The following is an 18,027-nucleotide window of genomic DNA, read 5'->3' on the forward strand; positions in this document are numbered from 1 at the left end:
AGTGCCTTGGTCCTAAACACATCACAGATTCCTCACAGTGACCTTTAAAAACAAACTTAACTATAAAATGGCTGGTGAATATTCTCCTGGTCTATGTCATCCAATGGTCTAAGTGTCCAAGTGATGCAAAAACACTGACCCAGCTGTCTGGCTTCAGTTCCTGCTGGTTGATGGTCCACTTCTTCACATCAGATCATCTACACAGAGTTTGGAAAAAATGTGTGTATGTTGTTACCTCCTCTTGGCTCGTAACCTCCTTTTGGGGCTCCTTTATTATTCCCAATGTGACTTGGTGACTTGTTGACTCACTAGATTGCCTACACTGGATGGGCTCACCATGTTCTCAGCATCACAGCAAAGCTACTAATGAACTTGTCCATTGCTGTTCTTTCCAAGACACTCGCCACATCTGAATCATCTGGTCAACCAGGACTTGGACTAAAATCACAGATCTGGGCTTTGGCAGAGTTCATATTATGTAAGAACTCTTGGGACATAGCCTGTACACATATTTGCTTCTTAATGGTTGTTCATGTCACATGGGATGAATGGTAAAGATGGGAAAGATTCCCAAGTTAGTGACTTGCAAGCATCATGAAGACGACTGTAAGATTACAGAGTTGGTTGTGTGAAGATTAAAATACTGTGCATTGACAATATATCAGTATTTCTATTACATTTTGGGTTTAATTACATTGACTGATGTGAGGCTTCCATATTTGTTTGGTTTTAAAGCACTTTTGATTTGAATAGGTTTGAACTGAATTGAATCCTTGCAACCAGGGGATTCACTCACTGCAGTGAAGTAAATCTTTGTACTGTTTTTGTGTCAAAGTCAAATTTGGTCAGCTCTAACATGAGGCACAGCTGTTCTTACTTTAGTAATTAGCTGAGTATAAGACTGTTCACCTTTTTTGCCAGATTGTGAATGTTGCTACAGTGTATAGCACAGTGTATTGCACCCCTGCTACTTCTGTTTAATACCCTGTTTCAGTGTAAACTTGACTGTCTTTTCTCAAACATTTGGCCTGCATGTCTGCATTTAGGCCCATGGATTACTATACCATGATAAAACCCAATTCAAGCTAAAATCAACATTATTCAAAGAGGCACACATTTGTACACTGGCTCTCAAGGACATAAGATAGAGAATGTCCTTTAAATGTTAACATTTATACAGTTTAAAGTAATAGACCAGTAACAAATACTAGATCTGTCAGGCCTGGGTTTTATTGGGTCAGATTTAATATTTAACTTCATGGTAACTTATGAAGCTGTTGTTGTGCCATAAACCACAATTATTATGCAAATCAATTAAACATCAACATAAGGATAACCTCCAAAAATACCATGAAGTTGATTCAACACCTCTCTGACACAGTTTCAACAAAATAATGAACATTTGAATCTTTACAAAGGTAATATTTTTTGCAGGGCTGTTGTATTGAAAGGCACCATTTGACTGTAAAGGCGTTCTTGATATTTTGTCCACCCTGTGTTAGTTTCTGTCTTGTTTATTAAAGCTCTGGCACAGCCTTGCTATTGCATAAATATCTTCAAAGATTTGTGTAGTCGGATGACATTCATAATTTAATTTGTGCACATAAACACAGATCCTCATAATATTTTTAATGATACTCACATATACAGACAGCCTGAAGTGGTATCATAGCTCTTACTGTTCTCCCAGTCTAATCTGGTTAAATGTGTTTGTTTTAATGATACGCTGACTTAATATCCGTCCATATGAGCAGAATTAGCTGCTGGGTCTCGTCCCACTTTGCTCTAATCCTGTAAACCTATAGCAAATTAAACCACAAACTGTCAGGAAGCGGGAATGACTTAAATGTCTAAAAAATAATGGCTGTGGTGTTCACTATTTAATGAGGAACAAACTCTAAAAATGACTCTATGCATTAAAAATAATGGTCATGCTTCTTGCTATTGGGTGACATAAGTCTATAAGCCAGCAGCCATCAAAACCACAAACTGGTCTTGATGGCTGCTAACAACTGAAAGTGCTACTATACAGTATATTGGTGCTGGGAACAATATATTAGCATTTGCAAATATAAGGTTAAAGCTGCATAAATATAAATATATTTTAAACTTGAAGTTACCAGCCAATCACTAATTTCTCCCACCAAAATGTTTTTATTATGAGAGCCACTTGATCAATTATAAGTAGACTATTAGTAAAAATAAGCTATAAAGATAAAAAAAAGATAAAAATAAAATCTCTTTGACAGTCTCCATGTTGAAATTATTTGTATCAACCACAAAATGGTTCGTCTTGTATTTTCCAAATGTGTAGATCAGGCTATCCTGAAAGTACATTGTATTTTTTCTGCATCAAATACAATTATTAAATGCCCTCATTTTCTTCTTCTCACCTCCTTCCTTTTCATTTTAATCCTCAGCCTTCGTCTTCTAAATGGTAATGACTCACGTAGCATGGACTACACACAGACTTTAAAGGAAGACCCAGCTGCACAGCTAATGTTACTGCCTCCCTCCTGGACGAGCTGATTAGTTTTTACGCCTGTTTTGAGGCCAACCTCGCAGAGAGAACCCACACCACTGCTGACATGACCAATGCTCTAATAATAATGTAGGATTAGGACTAGGAGGATTGTTTCTGCAGCCTGCTTCAAACAGATGCAGTGATATTTAGAGCTTGATTCATCAAAAGCCAAGTTGGCTAGTAACTTTACAATGTAACCTGCCACAGTTAATTTTTACCCATGTCTGGCGCGGGTTGGCGGGTGTTAATGTCAAGCCTTGGTTGCATCTATTGACTGTGTAGCGTTTAAGGTGTTGCTTGGAGCTTTTTATCTTCTTTTAGCTCACAATTTTGGTTTATACAGCATGTTTATTGTACAGTTCAGTCACAGTATTCTCTTTACCCCTGTTTCTAGCACTAGAAAGCAGCTGTTTTTAGATAACAAGCTGATAAACCCACTGTACACTGCCTACCCAGCACTAAACAACAGACAAACAATTAGCAACTAGGTGGTGAAGAAAGCAGAGCATTTAGCAGCTAAAGAGCCACATATTTTAACCTTTTTATGGAAATATTGGACTTAATATTACATATACATACATATACGACTCCAGTGTTGCTGTGTGTCTGTGGATGTGTAAGTGGGCAACTGTAAGCTAACACGTTAGCCATACTGAGTCCAGATAATAGCTACATCTGGGTTGTTATTGCATTGGGATGAGAAAAACAGACAAACCACCCATTATCTTAACTTCAGAGTGTTCAAAGATTATTCCAAAATGGTTAACCCATTGCTAGTCCAGTATTCACACTAGATAAATGACATGAAATGAAAGCTAAATTAGCTATTTTACATATTTACATAGCAGTTCGTTAAAAAAATGAAGTCAGATACTGATGCTGCTTTTGAATTAACTGATAAAATGTTTTCTCACTCAGCTGCTTGAATCTGTACGATATGAAATTAACACGGCACGTCTCTGTTAGCTTGCTTTGAAGATCTGCTCATGTATTGACCAAAATCAAATTAACACAGTGTAATTTATTTTGTTCAATTTGTTGCAGTCTTTGCTCTCCATAATTTTGTGCAAGTAGCAGCAGAAGTTGAATTAAAATGATTAGCTGTGTAAATAATAAACAACTGATCAATAATTTAAATCGTTTTTAAGCAAAAATCCAGCTTCCAGCTTCTCAAATGAGATCCTCTGCTGCTTTTCTTCGTCTTATGTGATAGTCTGTGTGTTGTGCACTAGCACTGATCAAATACAGTGCTTCTCTCCCCCCAAAATTTTAAATCTGTAAACCTCTCAGTGTGGAACTGATTAGGATCAATTTTCTATGTGTGTATCTACACATCACTTCTTAACTGTCAATGGTTTTAGTGCATGCACTGTGAAAGAACCAAAAGTCCTGCACACTGTCAATCACCTGTAACCACTCTTTCAACAAGTCTTTGGCCTCCAGACCATCATCAAGCAAAATTAAATGAAATTCATTTATTAAAAATTATTTAAAGTAAATTTTTGGTAACGTTAGCTAACTGCAAATGTCATTGTCATCACTGATACATTTATTGTGAAGCATATGCAGAAAGTTGTGTAGTATCAGCAGTAGCTGTACACATCAACGATAGTGCACCGCATCCAGTGAACAGAGCAGAACGGGAAACTATATTTAATGTGGATCAGTCATGTTGGGCTGATATCTGATCCATTTAATAAGGTCTGTATCATCTCCAGTTGGTTGCAACCCGTAAGTCATCCATCATGCTTGTACAGCACTGACATCTCAAAAACTGTAGCGAGAGCTGCATTTAATCAAAAAGGGATGTTGCTCAACAATGCCTGCATCTGTATCTGCAGTGAGTTAAACCTAAATCCAGCTCCACCTTAACTAAATCCATAATATTATGAATTACATCCTCAGACTACAAAATCAACAAAAGACACAATATATCTTGTCTGAGACGCAGGCCAAACCAAACTTTTTTCTGTTGATGACTGTAGACAGGAGAGTGTAATGCGTCAGTCATCAAGTGGAATGTAGAGCTTTACATGTGGGCAGACTTTACTATGTTTTACTACCCCTTACCACCCCTCAAAGACACGTACACACACACACACACACACATGCACACTTTCTCTTCAGGCATAATTAGGAGAGGAATGTCTGAGAAAGGTTGTTGGGGAACCACCCTGAACTCCTCACACAGACAGGAAGCTTGACGTATATTTCAGACCTGTAATTCGGACGCTGCTCTGCATCTCTGTGCATTAAACTGACGCAGATCCCAGTGCAAAACCACAGAAAAAAATATAACTCAAATTTGCACCTTCTGCTGGGGTGGGGAAAGGGAAGTCTCTACATATGTAAGATTCACCGGACCTGGAGTAATGTCCTGCATTTAACTGGAACTCTTCAAACACAACTATAGATAAAAAGAAGCGGAAAAAGTTTCTATATTTGGAGGATTGTCATTAAAAGCGACAGTTAAGTAAGGACTTCAAAAGTTAGAGCTGTATTCTCCAGGGGAAAATTTATGTAAGAGATTTATGTAGATTTAAAATTTCAAATGAAAAGGTAATGAGAGCAGTGAAGGATAATTTTGTGATAAGAGAGAATTAAGAGCCATTCGGTGGAAGATTTGAAACAGGAAGAAGGCGATAATGTGACAAATTTTGAGTCTGAGATGGATAAAAGGCAGTAACTTTTTTCAGACTATAAAAAGTATGACATACATGCATGCCAGTAAGAGTGCACATCAAAGTGTCTATTTTGACAAAATTGGAGAAAGTCTGACTGCTGACACAGAGTCTCCACACAATATTACAGCAGGCTTATATAAATGAACTAATTATATCTCAATGAAGAGATGTAAGCTTGCTAAAAGCCATGATAAAAATCCATTACATCACAAACAAGGTGTCATAATCTGCTCTAGAACTTTGAGCACACTCAAATTACAACTACTGTGGCCATGTATAAGTGACCATATACAAAAGAAAACAAATTTATAGAATATGGAGTAGCTATAGAGTCCCAAAAAAGCTCTCTCTCTCTCACTGTCTCTCTCTCACACACACACACTTGCTTTTGCAGGATTGACTGATTGATGGCTGACAGACATTGGGACACTGTTTACAGTTACAAAGTCCCTCTATGAGATGACTAGATATGAATCACGTCAGTGTAGTATAGTATGCCATCATGGCTTTTAATCATCTTAAAACTACGTGGAGCATTTTGGGATTACTGTCGTATTATGGGCGGTGTATTAGGGCCATTTTATTTCAAGGCTCTGGACTTGACAGTAATGAATAATTCAGTCTTGTCTTGAACTTCAGATAACCCTCTCTACTATGAGGAATTCCTGCCTGACAAAGTTGTAGAACATTGGAGATTTTTATAATACGAATGTCACCCAGAGGAAGAGTGGAAACAGGAAGGCAGATTGAATTTTTCTCTCAGAAAAGCATCATAAGCGTCATGCAATGTGCGCACACATGTACTGGTCTATATTCAGACTGTACAGTTGGGATTGGCAGGAAACTCAGTGGCCTGGTTGTCAGTGAGGGACTACTGCAGAAAAAAGAGCATCTGTAATTAGTGACAGACAAGCTACTGTAATGTCAGAGTGAACGTAAAAGGGAGGGAAAACTACACACCGGAACAGCAAACATCAAGGTGATTATACGGCAGTTACAGAAGCTGAAAATGGAACCACGGCTACAACTGCATGAAGAAAAGATAAACAGAAGCACAAAAAACCCTAGAAAAAACCCCCCTAATAATATGTATCTTAAAAGTGAACTGAGAAAATAAACTTGCACTCTTTACGGGGAATTGTGTAGTAATGTAATGAATGAGCTGTCACATAGTTATAATTACATAATGTCACCTAAATCTTAAGCATTACGTTACTCCATCTATGTCATCATCTCTGTTTTTACTTTATCCTCCAAATCTCTGAGAAGCCACACCTGATGTTCTTTTCAGCTATTTGGGTCGGCGGGGTCCCAAGCGGCAACTACCACAGCCTGAGGCTGAAGCCAGTGTGGAAGTACCTTAATGCCACAGATGGACTCTAAATGCTGGCTCCAATAGACTCCCATTCAAAAAGCATTAACTTCTCTCTAGAAATACTAAGTGAATCATTTTTTTTAACCAAACATTATGGCCTCAATTGCTTTATTCAGGCCCTCCAATAGTTTGCTGGTGGTCATGTTGGAAAATATTGTTTTGTTAATAAGATTTGAATTTGGCTCACCTGCTGCTCTCCCCAGTAGTCTGACTCACACTTAGTTGGACTACTGTCGCAATATTTCTGTAAGTTTAATGTTACTTGACTAGGATGCCTGCCCTATAAGCACAATTTAGCTAAAGTTGTTATTGTTAGCCCAAGTGATTGGGCCACTTGATTTTCCCATTAAGGTGTTCACTTTGGTCCAAGGTAGTGGGATGCGTTTCCAGAGCATGAAAGGCAACACCCTGCACTCCTTATTTGGAAGGTCCTGGCTCCGAACAGAAAAGATGGTGCCGACCATGAGCAACACAACTCTGGGCTTCAGACCGGCTCCAATGCAAACCAATGAGTGACATCACACCTCGCTACGTCCATCTTTATATACAGTCTGTGGTTGGCCTGCCAGACTGAAATATCTCAACAGCTATAAGATGGATTTCCATCATGGTCATGATCACTAGACAATCCTACTGACTTTGGTGATTCTCTTACTTCCCCTCAAGCTCACCAGCAAAGTTTTCCCTTATCCTGTGAAATATTTCAACATCTACAAGATGAATTGGCACAAATGTGTACAGACATTTGTGGTCCCCAGAGGATGAATCCCAATGACTTTGGTGGTTTCCTGACATTTCCTCTACCGCTGCCATGAGGTTGACATTTGTGGTTTTAAGTGAAATTTCTCAACAACTGTTGGATGGGTTGCCATGAAATAGCAATGAATACAGACATGCATGTTCCCATCAGGATGAATTGGTAACTTTGGGCTTCCCCTGACTTTTTTAGAACAATTGTCAGGTCAAAAATTCACTTTGTCCAATACTTTGGTTTGTGAATAACCTGCAAAATTAATGACATTCCCATCGGCTGTACTTAGAGTTTATTGCTAATCAGCAAATATTAACATAACTTAGTGAAAATGTTAAACAGTATACTGGCTAAGCATGGGCATATTAGTATTATCATTGTGAGCATGTCAGCATGCTGATGTTAGCATTTAGTTCAAAGCAACACCCTGTAGACTGTCATACAAAATCTGTTAAGCCAATAAACTATGCTGACCAATCACAGTGTGTCTCCAATCGCAGTCTCAACATGTATCTCTGTAAGTAAGTAGGAATTTAGGAACCAAACTAAAGTTTGATGGTTTGAGAGAGAACAGAAAGAAAAGAGGATCTCTGTGTAGCTGTGTGCTCATGATCATGTGCATGTCTAGGTTTTTGAGTTTTCTTTAGTTAAGCCAGTTAAATTTGTTTTGTTTGTTTTCATTTCACTTTTTGGAGAAACTTGTTTTTGGTTACACCAGTCAGAATGAATCACCTTTTTTTTTTAGTCATTCAACAAGTCTCTGAGTCTGTGTCTCATCACCTTCCTTGATACTGGCTAAGCTCCCCCCTGTCATACTGTGATATGTCACTTATTTAGCCTCATGTGTGTAATTCTGCTCCCTGATTAGGACCTGCAAGTTTTTAATTTTTTTTTTATTTTTTTTTACTGCAAACAGAAACTGAGGGAGGAAACCAAATGCGTGTTTCAGTCCTGTAATTCCCCTCTGATTGAAATCCCCCAAAACACCAATCTCGTCTCCCTATATGACAATCAGCATGTACCACTGTTGACAAACTGAGGGGCAATGCAGCATCCTTCACCAAACCAGCCTCTCCACAACCATTGCCATTTAGGCAAAGCTTGTTGCCTTAACCACTAAAGTTTATTTTCTTTGGTCTGAACTGAAGTTGACTTTATTACAGTTGTCGTATTTAGTCTGTTTAGGTTCACAGTGCTCATCTACAACCAAACCAGGGCTTATAAACAGAAATCACATGTTGCACGAGTAGATTCTGTATTGGATGGAGTTTGGATGGACTGTTGTTGTGCCAGGTTTGAGATTTTGGCAACAGCAGAATTTAATTTAATTTAACTCAGCATGTTGGATTTGGAGAAGACAGAGCTGAATTTTAGCATCACTTGAAACTCATCATTTTTGTTCAGCTTTCCAAGTCAGAGAAAGTTAGCTTGTTGGCTGTTAGATGTCAGCCTCAATCTCATTCAACCCATAATCTTGGTTTTGGGGTTGTTCCTGTAATTTGATCAGATTTACGTTCTCAACAGCACCACAATTCTCTTGGACTGAGATTTGTAGTGCTGGTTTTTGGCACAATCAGAATTTAAATATCATCATTCAGCTTTGCTGAAGTTGAGGCATGTCAACTTTACTTACTATTTAAAGGAGCAGTGTGTAGGATTTAGTGGCATCTACTAGTTAGTTTGCAGATTCCAAGCATGTAGAAGAGCCTACAATGGCCACAAAACTCGCAAAAAAAGTGAAAAGTCCTCTCTAGAGCCAGTGTTTGGTTTGTCCTTTCTGGACTACTGTAGAAACATGGCGGTGCAACATGGAAGAGGACCCGCTCTCTGTGTAGATATAAAGGGCTCATTCTAAGGTAATGAAAACACAATTCTTATTTTCAGGTGATTATACACTAATTAAAACATACTTATGAATATTCCATTTCTGCCAAGTCCGTTCCACTAGATGCACTAAATTCTACACACTGCACCTTTAACTAAATACAGCGCTACAGTACTGCATGCACCTGCTAAAAATGTTTCTGCAGCAACTGGCCTTTATAAGTAGTCTACTAATTTGACTGCATTCGTTCTCATCATGGTTACTTCCATTATGTTGACTGCTCTAAGAACAAGTATATCAGCTTATTAACATTATTTTATTTAAGAAAATGTAATAAAAATAGGTCTGAAAGGCTGAATCTAAGACTAAGGCCACTTTTGCACCATTTTTACACCACCTTTTTACACATGAACCAAAAGCTGTGTGCATGAATTCCAATGGACTGACAACTGTCATCTTGTATCATCAGTGCTACAGAGACCCATCTGGCAAAATTAAATTCTGGGGACTGACAGCTCACAAGACAGCTCCTGACAGGACACAAGCGCAACACACTCCTTTCCACTTTCTGATTGATGGGCATATGTGTTACCATGGTTATAGAATAATTTGCATCATTACATACATGACTAATACAGTTTGCTTACAGGATTGCATCCTCGGCCGCTCACAGTCAACAGATGGATTAAATAGCAGTTTAGTTTTTGAATTCATGCTATTATCACATATGTACTGTCACAAAATCCTGTGGCTGCTCTGCTTTGCTTTCACACCACCAGAGTATCCATTCATGATCATGAACTGTTAAGAAAGTGATCTCCCGATGTGTATAAATGAGCCTATATCTATGCAAGATCATTTGGTATCCATGGTAACACATGCGAGCATGTGAGTACAAGGATTTTCTCTGATACATCAGAGACATGCAGAGCAAACCACAGGTGTGGAGCTCCATGGTAGCAGCACCTCAATAAACAGTGAGTGAACAAGTGAAATGTAGCGACCTTTCTACCTCTGTGATAAAACATTACAAAATTCTTCTTTCTGTTATTTCTATCTGTTCATCAAAATGAATATACTACATAGTGTATATGACATACAAGGCCCTTTTTCTTTTTTTAATGCTTTTTTCTTTTTGGCATTTTGTCTTTTATTTGACAGTCAGTAGAGAGAGAAAGATAGGGGTGTATGATGTAATAAGGGTCCTGTGGACAGGAGTTGAACCATGGATGTTGCGGTTACGTGGTATGTACCTTAACCATTAGGCCACCGGGGTGCCTCATTATTTTTTTATCGTAGATAATTTTCATGAGTTCCTTATTAACACCAGAGAGGATGAATAAACAAAGTGTTGTAAACTGCAGCATGACCTATTGGAATTTGATCTCCCTCCATGGATCCACATATTCAAAATTCAAAAACTTCCCCAAAACTACCCCATCAATAAGTTTTCTGTCTATATGAACACAAACAGAACCAGAGCTAAAATGCGACAATGTAACACTCTCTCCTTGGTCTGGCCCAAATGAGCCAAACTACAAGTGTGAAAGCACCCTAAATTACTGTGTAACACTTTTTTTTTGGAGCTTGTCCGAATTAGTGTGAGTCGGTAAACTTTTTGCGTTCACCCCTCTGTTCAGTTTCTTGAACCAAAACTTTCAAGCAAACCATGATGCATCATTAAAAGCCACATGAGAATTCACTCTGCTCATTGGTTAAATGTGTCTGTGGCAGGAGTGAGAACATAAATACAGGAAGAATGTCCTGAAGGTCCTATCTGACCTAATATCAAGAAGGCAACATACTTCATTGCTAGCTCAGCTCAGACCTTGATTCATTCTCCGGCTAGCTGACAGCACACCACTTCCTGGACCACTTTCTCTAAAGGGTCTTGCAGACCAAAACAACCACACTTGTGTATGACCATTGTGTTCAGATCTGAACAAATTAATCGTACAAAGGTGGAAAACAAACCAGAGTACGAATCAGCATTGGAGTCTAGTTAAGCTTTGACAAAAAAGCTGCCAAGAAAATGCAAGAAAAGGCAGTTTTTTGATAATAGAGTTTTAAGTGACTAAAATTGAAAATTATTTGTCAGGGCCACCTGATCCAACACACAATCTCTCTCTCTCTCTCTCTCTCTCTCTCTCACACACACACACACATATATATATATACAATGAAAATCATGGCATTCCATGGGAACATGCTGCTGGTACCAGGAAGTGAGACACTGTGGCCAAACCAGATACAGGAAGTGCACCACCCAGTCATCGTGGAAACTGGGGGCAGAAGCTAAGAATACTGCAGACCTGTGTGTGTGTGTGTGTGTGTGTGTCAGGGTCATAAACTATCAGAGAGTTGATCCAAAAACTCCTTTTATAGTATAGTGAAGTTTTCTGTGGAAGACTAAACATGGATCAGTGTCTGATCAGAAGACAAACCATTAAAAAACTAAAACAGCAACTAAGAGAAGTGGTTGCATGTGTGTGTGTGTGTGAATGATTTGTGTAGCTGTGGCTTGCAAAATCACACCAGAAAGTGATATAAACAACAATTTTATTTTTCTGTTTTTCAAAAACATGCATTACTGCAAGCTGTTTGTTCCTCTCTTCCCATGTAAGGACATATTGCTTTTTTTTATATTTCATTTGGAATATGAAAACAAAAGGCAACAATAACATCCCAGATGAACGGTTTCTTGGGTTGCCAGGTTTAGTCCTTGTTAGGCTCAGTTTCACAGCCTGTCTCGGAGTGTTGACTGTTTTTATTTAAGAGCTTTCCACAAGATTAACTATATTATTCTTACTGAGCTCTGTGTTTGTATTGCAGAAGTCTAACAGTTGGCTGTTATAAGTGGCGCATAGGCAAACCCAGCCACATAAAGCTGGAGCCCTCTCTGTTTCACAATGTATTTATTTCCTACCTCAACCACTGCAACTCATCCAGACTTTGTTTATGGAAGATGCAAAACTGAAGCAGCAAAGATCCAAACTGTGGCTGGTCTAGCTCAGTAGAACAGAAACAAATCAGGTTTAAATCAGATTAAATCAGAGTTCCTTTCTAACTGCAAGAGAGACTGTGTATGAGACTTGACTGAAGAGAGAAAGCAACATCAAACAACACCTGGCTGAGATCAGACTGTCTCCAGGTTCAGACTGCCTTCTGATTCTCCGTGCTCCATGCATTTTCAGACACTGTGTATTAACGTGAGAACTTCCTGATCAAGATAAGATATCCAAATAAAATTGCATGTTTCCAGGTGGAAATGTGGTCAGATAAAAAGGGATGACACATTAACAGGAATTCCTGAACAATGTCATGCAATCTAATACAATATTCCTTCCAAAATGATGTATTAAATCGAAATACAATGTATCGTGGAGTGCAGGTAACTTGATTGATAATTGTAAGCGGTGATGTGATGTGGTTGTTGGACAAAAGTGCTATGTATTTTATGCCAAAGCATAACCAATTTTACACTAGTGTTTTTAGAGTGAATAACTTCAACTACCTTCCAGGCAGAAATGATAATGCAGTTTTCGTGCTCCTTGAGGCTGCAGTGTTCATAACACTCCACAATATAGAATAAGGCCGCGTTCAGACCAAAACCAGCAGTATGTGAAAAAATGCAGCCCTCCCATTCATTTGAATGGGGGCAATGTATTTATGCTGCTCAGCAAAAAAACCTAGCGGTCGTCTAGCAAAAAGGTGAACCAGGCTCAATTTTTGCCAACACATAAGCAGGCAATCAGACTGAAGACGCCCACGGGAAGAAGAACTTTGCTTACCATGTAGCATTGTAGCATCTTGCTGTTTACTGAGGCATTGTGAAGATGGAAGAGAAACTCATCACTGCTGTGATGATCTTTATGGAGCTGTACAACCCTGCCATTAGAGACTACAAAGACATAAATCGCTGTGCACTCGCTTGGCGTTGTATCAGTCTGCAAGTCGGAATTTCTGGTTAGTATTTCTACTATAGTGCTACTTTTACCATGGCTGGCACATGCTAGTATGATGTCACAAAAATTTGCCCTGTAGTGACATGCCTGCATCTCCGCAGAACGCTGTACTGTAGTGACGCACTGCTGGTTTTGGTCTGAACATGCCCTAAAGGTGTTAAAACAGCATAATGATGATTTAGTTGTCTTGACAGCATGTGCAAATGTATAGTAATCTGCTTTTTAGATTTTGATATTTTTTGTGTGCAGTGTTTGACATGATGGAGCTGAAGGAAAGGTCAGTTAGTTGCCAAAGCTGAATCAATGGACTGACATCACCATCATTAGGGTTTACTGCTAATGGGGCAAAAAAAAAAAGAAATAAAAGAAGAAAGTGAAAACAAAACAAAAAAACCTGAAGCAAGTTTTAAATCTCTGCTCTGGTGTTACCTAAAATTAGTGACTGTGAGGTAGAAAGTGAATCTCAGGTGAAGAAGATGATCAGCAATTATGCAAACTGCACATAAACTGAGGAGATACAAAAGAAATACAAAACCGCACATGTATACACTTGCACCGTACAGTCTGGGAAAGTCCTTATCATAGGGGGTTTCACACTCATCTCATTTATGTCTTGTTCCACAGTCTGTCAGCCAGTGTTCCACCACATTTATAGCCTGGAGAGTGTGTGTGTGTGTGTTTGCATGCATTGTACATGAGTGTGTGTGTGAAACTCTATAGCAAGTTGTTCCATCTCCACCAGCAGCCAGACCACATCTGATCTCTCTCAGCGTCCTTTAACACCCTCATATATATTTTTTTTTACAATAACAGAACTTCATGGATTAATGTTCCATTAAAGATTAACGCAGCAATTTGTATGAACACACAAATGTGGAATATTTCCACAACGAGGTGACGACAGAGGCCCGATTGAGGCCCCTCACATGCATTTAACAAGAAGCTACAAGTAGAAAATGACCAATGACATCAGCTTCATAATACATGTGTGTGTATATTGCCTTCATGGGTTCATTATGTCCAGGCACTCTGCTGTGATCTTTTGTTTTTTAACTTCTGGTCTACACCAGTAGTGCATTATGTAGATTGGCATCTGCTGCTTGTGACCACTTTTAACCTACGTTTTTGGCAGATTTATGACCAATTTTACACTACAACATACAATGTTTAGGTCTGCCATTGCTGGAAGATAATGCAATGACACCGCACAGTGTCAGGATCAGCTGGTCATGTTACAGTTATAGTTTAAGATCCCCTTTACAAATGTTTGAAGACATGGCACATTTTTGAGTGGACTTTAATAGTCATGGTCAGAATGCAATATATACTGTACATATACAGTACTGTGCAAATATTTAGGCACTTTATATGTTTTGATTCTTATCCATAATGTAACACCTTCAGGGAGGTGTCTGATCATTCCCAAATTTATTCTGCAGCATGACAACAACCCCAAACATACATCCAAAGTCATAAAGAACAATCTTCAGCAACAAGCAGAACAAGGAGTACTGCAACAGATGGTTTGGCCCCCACAGAGCCCTGATCTCAACATCATGGAGTCAGTCTGCGATTAATATGAAGAGACACAAGCAACTGAGTTCTAACACTTCTCACTTCACTTCACTTCTGGCTTCAAACAAACAAGATGGCAAACTCAAGGCTTCACAAACCAATAGGTGCATACTAACTTCCACACCAGGTGCTCAAGCTGTAAAGACTTATAATTACACCTTGAGGTGGACGGGCAGTCCACGCCTTTACTTGAAGAGTTTACCAACTTTTATGTAAACAGTGTCACGGCTCTTGTCAATCAGATGTAATTATTTTATATAGTCTATGATGGAAACCAAGAAACAAAATAAGAAAATGATTAAATATATATTTTTTAGTCCAAATATTCAATATTCAACCAAATAATCAATATTAATGATATTTTAATCTAAGCAAGCTCAATCCAGTACTTTGCTGTACAATGCACAGTATTATTTATATTCAATAATATTACACTAATACTGGGGACTTTTATTGTATTCAATACATATTATAGTAAGAGAGTAAGATCTTAGTTTTAGTTCAGTCTCTGTTGTCAGACTTTTTAAAATGTACTTTTATTTTATATTTTATTCTAGTTTACTGTATATTATTTAGGCCTACTTACACATGCACACTCACACGGACAGAGAGTTGGAGATACAGACACACATGAGTAAAAAAAACCCTTTTCATGGTGTAAATATTAGTTCACTAATTTGTTTTTCCACTCATTTTTTTCCACTTTTGTGTTTTCCCAAATAAACATGTTGTACCACCAGTTCACCCCAGAAAGATTTGTTTTTGTCCCTGATGTTGGAAACTGTAGGAGGCCTTACTGGGGACTTAATGTCCCAGACCAGTCCATCCTCCTCTCCTCATGTTTGATGTTTTTACTGTCGTGATTTTTTTGTCACTGCAGCGGTTTCTCATAGTTGGCGTTTTCTTCTTTTTGAGGCTGTTTTGTGTCACTAGTTTCTTCTTTATTAGCTCTTTAATGGTTTGTCCTCTGATCAGAATTGAAAATTCAAAACTGATGTTTAGCCTTCAACAGAACAGTTCACTATACTCACCAGGTCACTGGCTGCATTAGCTAATCTGTGGTGGCAAATAGAGGACTTTAATTGATTCACACCTGAATATTCACTGAGACAAGACAGACAAACATGAAAAGGAGTTTTTGGCTCAACTCTCTGATAATTTATGACCCTGACACATACATACACACACACACACACACACACACACACAGGAACACAGGTGCACCTTTGCACAAAAATCCTTGCAAGACCATGGCGCACATGCTTTAAGTCCTGAAATGCGTTCTGTTCTGATTTCTGGTTTCCATCTTCTGTAGCCATGTCCATATTCTGATTCTGTCTTTTGAGTGTGTATGTAGAGTGTTCACAGTGAGTACACCGTACCTTCCAGATTGAGACAGATTGAATTCACTTGATGTTTGAGTGTAGATTTTAGTGTGATGGGCAGCTTTTGTCTCACAATGGAACTCACACTGAAAATGGAAGAAATGCTTCTTAAAGTTGCAATTGGCAGCAGCGTTCCACAATAAGCCCTCATGTCAGCGTCTTCTAAAACAGCCCTCATGAGCATTTTCTCATTTCTCATTTCCTTAGTGGTTAAGGTCTAATTAAGTTAAGCAAACTAAAGTTAGTAAAAGGTGGTTGTCAGGGTGAATAGAAACCAACACTGACTGGAAACAGGATATGAACAACTGTCTCTGCTGTCAAAGTCAGACGCTTTGCAAGCCCAACCGCCCACCTTGACCCTATCCCTAAGAATTTTGTGGCATTATAACAATATCACGCACAGCCATGTAAGTTCCGTGTCAGGTAAACGTAGGCGAAAGTTTGCCTTGTATCACTTCCAGTTTCTACAAAATACATTCCTTATATACTTACTACAAACCTCACCGCAACGTGCACTTTAGTACACAGTGTTTACTTTGTATACAGTATCAAGGTCTCAGTATGCACTAGATCGTATGACGTATCGTCTGACCACATCTAATAGAGGTGAAAAGCCTGCTTGTCATAGGGAGGAGTGAGACATGATCAATTGAACAAATGGGGATAGCGGCTCACACTTTCAGTCAGTCTCTTCTTGAAGACATTCGTAATGTTGCACTGGAAAATGCTGTGAATAAAAAAAAAAGCTTGAGAGAGAAGTTCAAACTCAAAAACCGTCGCACCCCAGATAAACATTCAAACATAAATACTATAATATAATATAAAGCAGGGCTCAAGGTTTGCAAAATGAATTTTGGTACAATGATCTGTGTTTCACGTTATATAGCATACAGTTCATGGATCAAATATACAAATATACAAGAACATCAATTATATTCTCTGACAGCAACTTAATGAAAAAAACAAGACAGTGAAAGAAGTCAGTCAGTGACCCTGACACTAGGTCATACAAGGTAGTGTAGGTTAACGAGGATATATTTGAAAACAAAAACATTAAGGATATAACCGTCAATAACAAACACAGTTCTCCAGTGTCATAAAAGACTGAGCAGGATGCTCCCGCTGTGAGTCATGTGCGACATTCCTCTGGATGTCGTTAGAAGAAGAAAAAACTTTGATCTGAGTAGTTGTGTAATTGTATGTTTGTGACTCTGAGGCCTCAGAACTCATCACGCTGTCAGTTCAACACACCATGTTACTGTAATTAGATCGTCAGTATGAGTGTGTTTGTGTGTCTCTGTGTGTGTTCAGATTAACTGTAATGAGTCTGTTTTTGTGTGGTGTGTATCCATTAATCAGTGAATCAGATGCATTAAGAAACTGATGTGTATGACTGTGTGTGAGTGAATGTGGTCAGGTGAACAAAACTGTACATTTGTGCACCAGTGCAGGTGTTATTTGTTTTTTGTGTTATTTAGACAAGACAGCGTTCTCTGTACAGTGATTAAAATGAGCAGTACAGAAACAAAGTATCTGTTACCTCATCAGTCATAAATAAGCCGCAAACACATTTTAATATGCTTGTAAAGCACAAAATTGTTGGCAAAACAATTCTAAACAATATTGGAAATGTCTCAGCCACATCCAGCTACATCATGTGGTTATGTAATCAGAAAGCACTTCATTGCAATATTCTTTTAGCTTTCTGTTTACACAGGAGGTATAAAAAACATATTTTTTGGCTTCTTACACTTACCCAAACGAGAGATTCAACAGATTCAACACACAATTAATTTCAGAGAAGCAATCCTTAAGTAGCTACTTGCATACACTGATACACAGTCACACTGATGAGTTAAAGCTGCCTTTGTTTGTATATCAACGGCGGATCAAATACTTGTATGTGAAAGGTGTCGCTCGTAATGATGAACTCACGGAAAATT

General features: G+C 38.5%; 1 protein-coding gene across 8 annotated transcripts in view; it reads right to left on the reverse strand.

Annotated features, from left to right (window-relative positions):
- Positions 1 to 18,027, reverse strand: part of sh3bp2 (SH3-domain binding protein 2) — a 94,008-nt gene that overhangs the window by 62,618 nt on the left and 13,363 nt on the right. The window lies entirely within an intron of this gene.

Source organism: Thunnus maccoyii, chromosome 19, assembly GCF_910596095.1.
Source record: "Thunnus maccoyii chromosome 19, fThuMac1.1, whole genome shotgun sequence".
NCBI classification, from domain to species: domain Eukaryota; kingdom Metazoa; phylum Chordata; class Actinopteri; order Scombriformes; family Scombridae; genus Thunnus; species Thunnus maccoyii.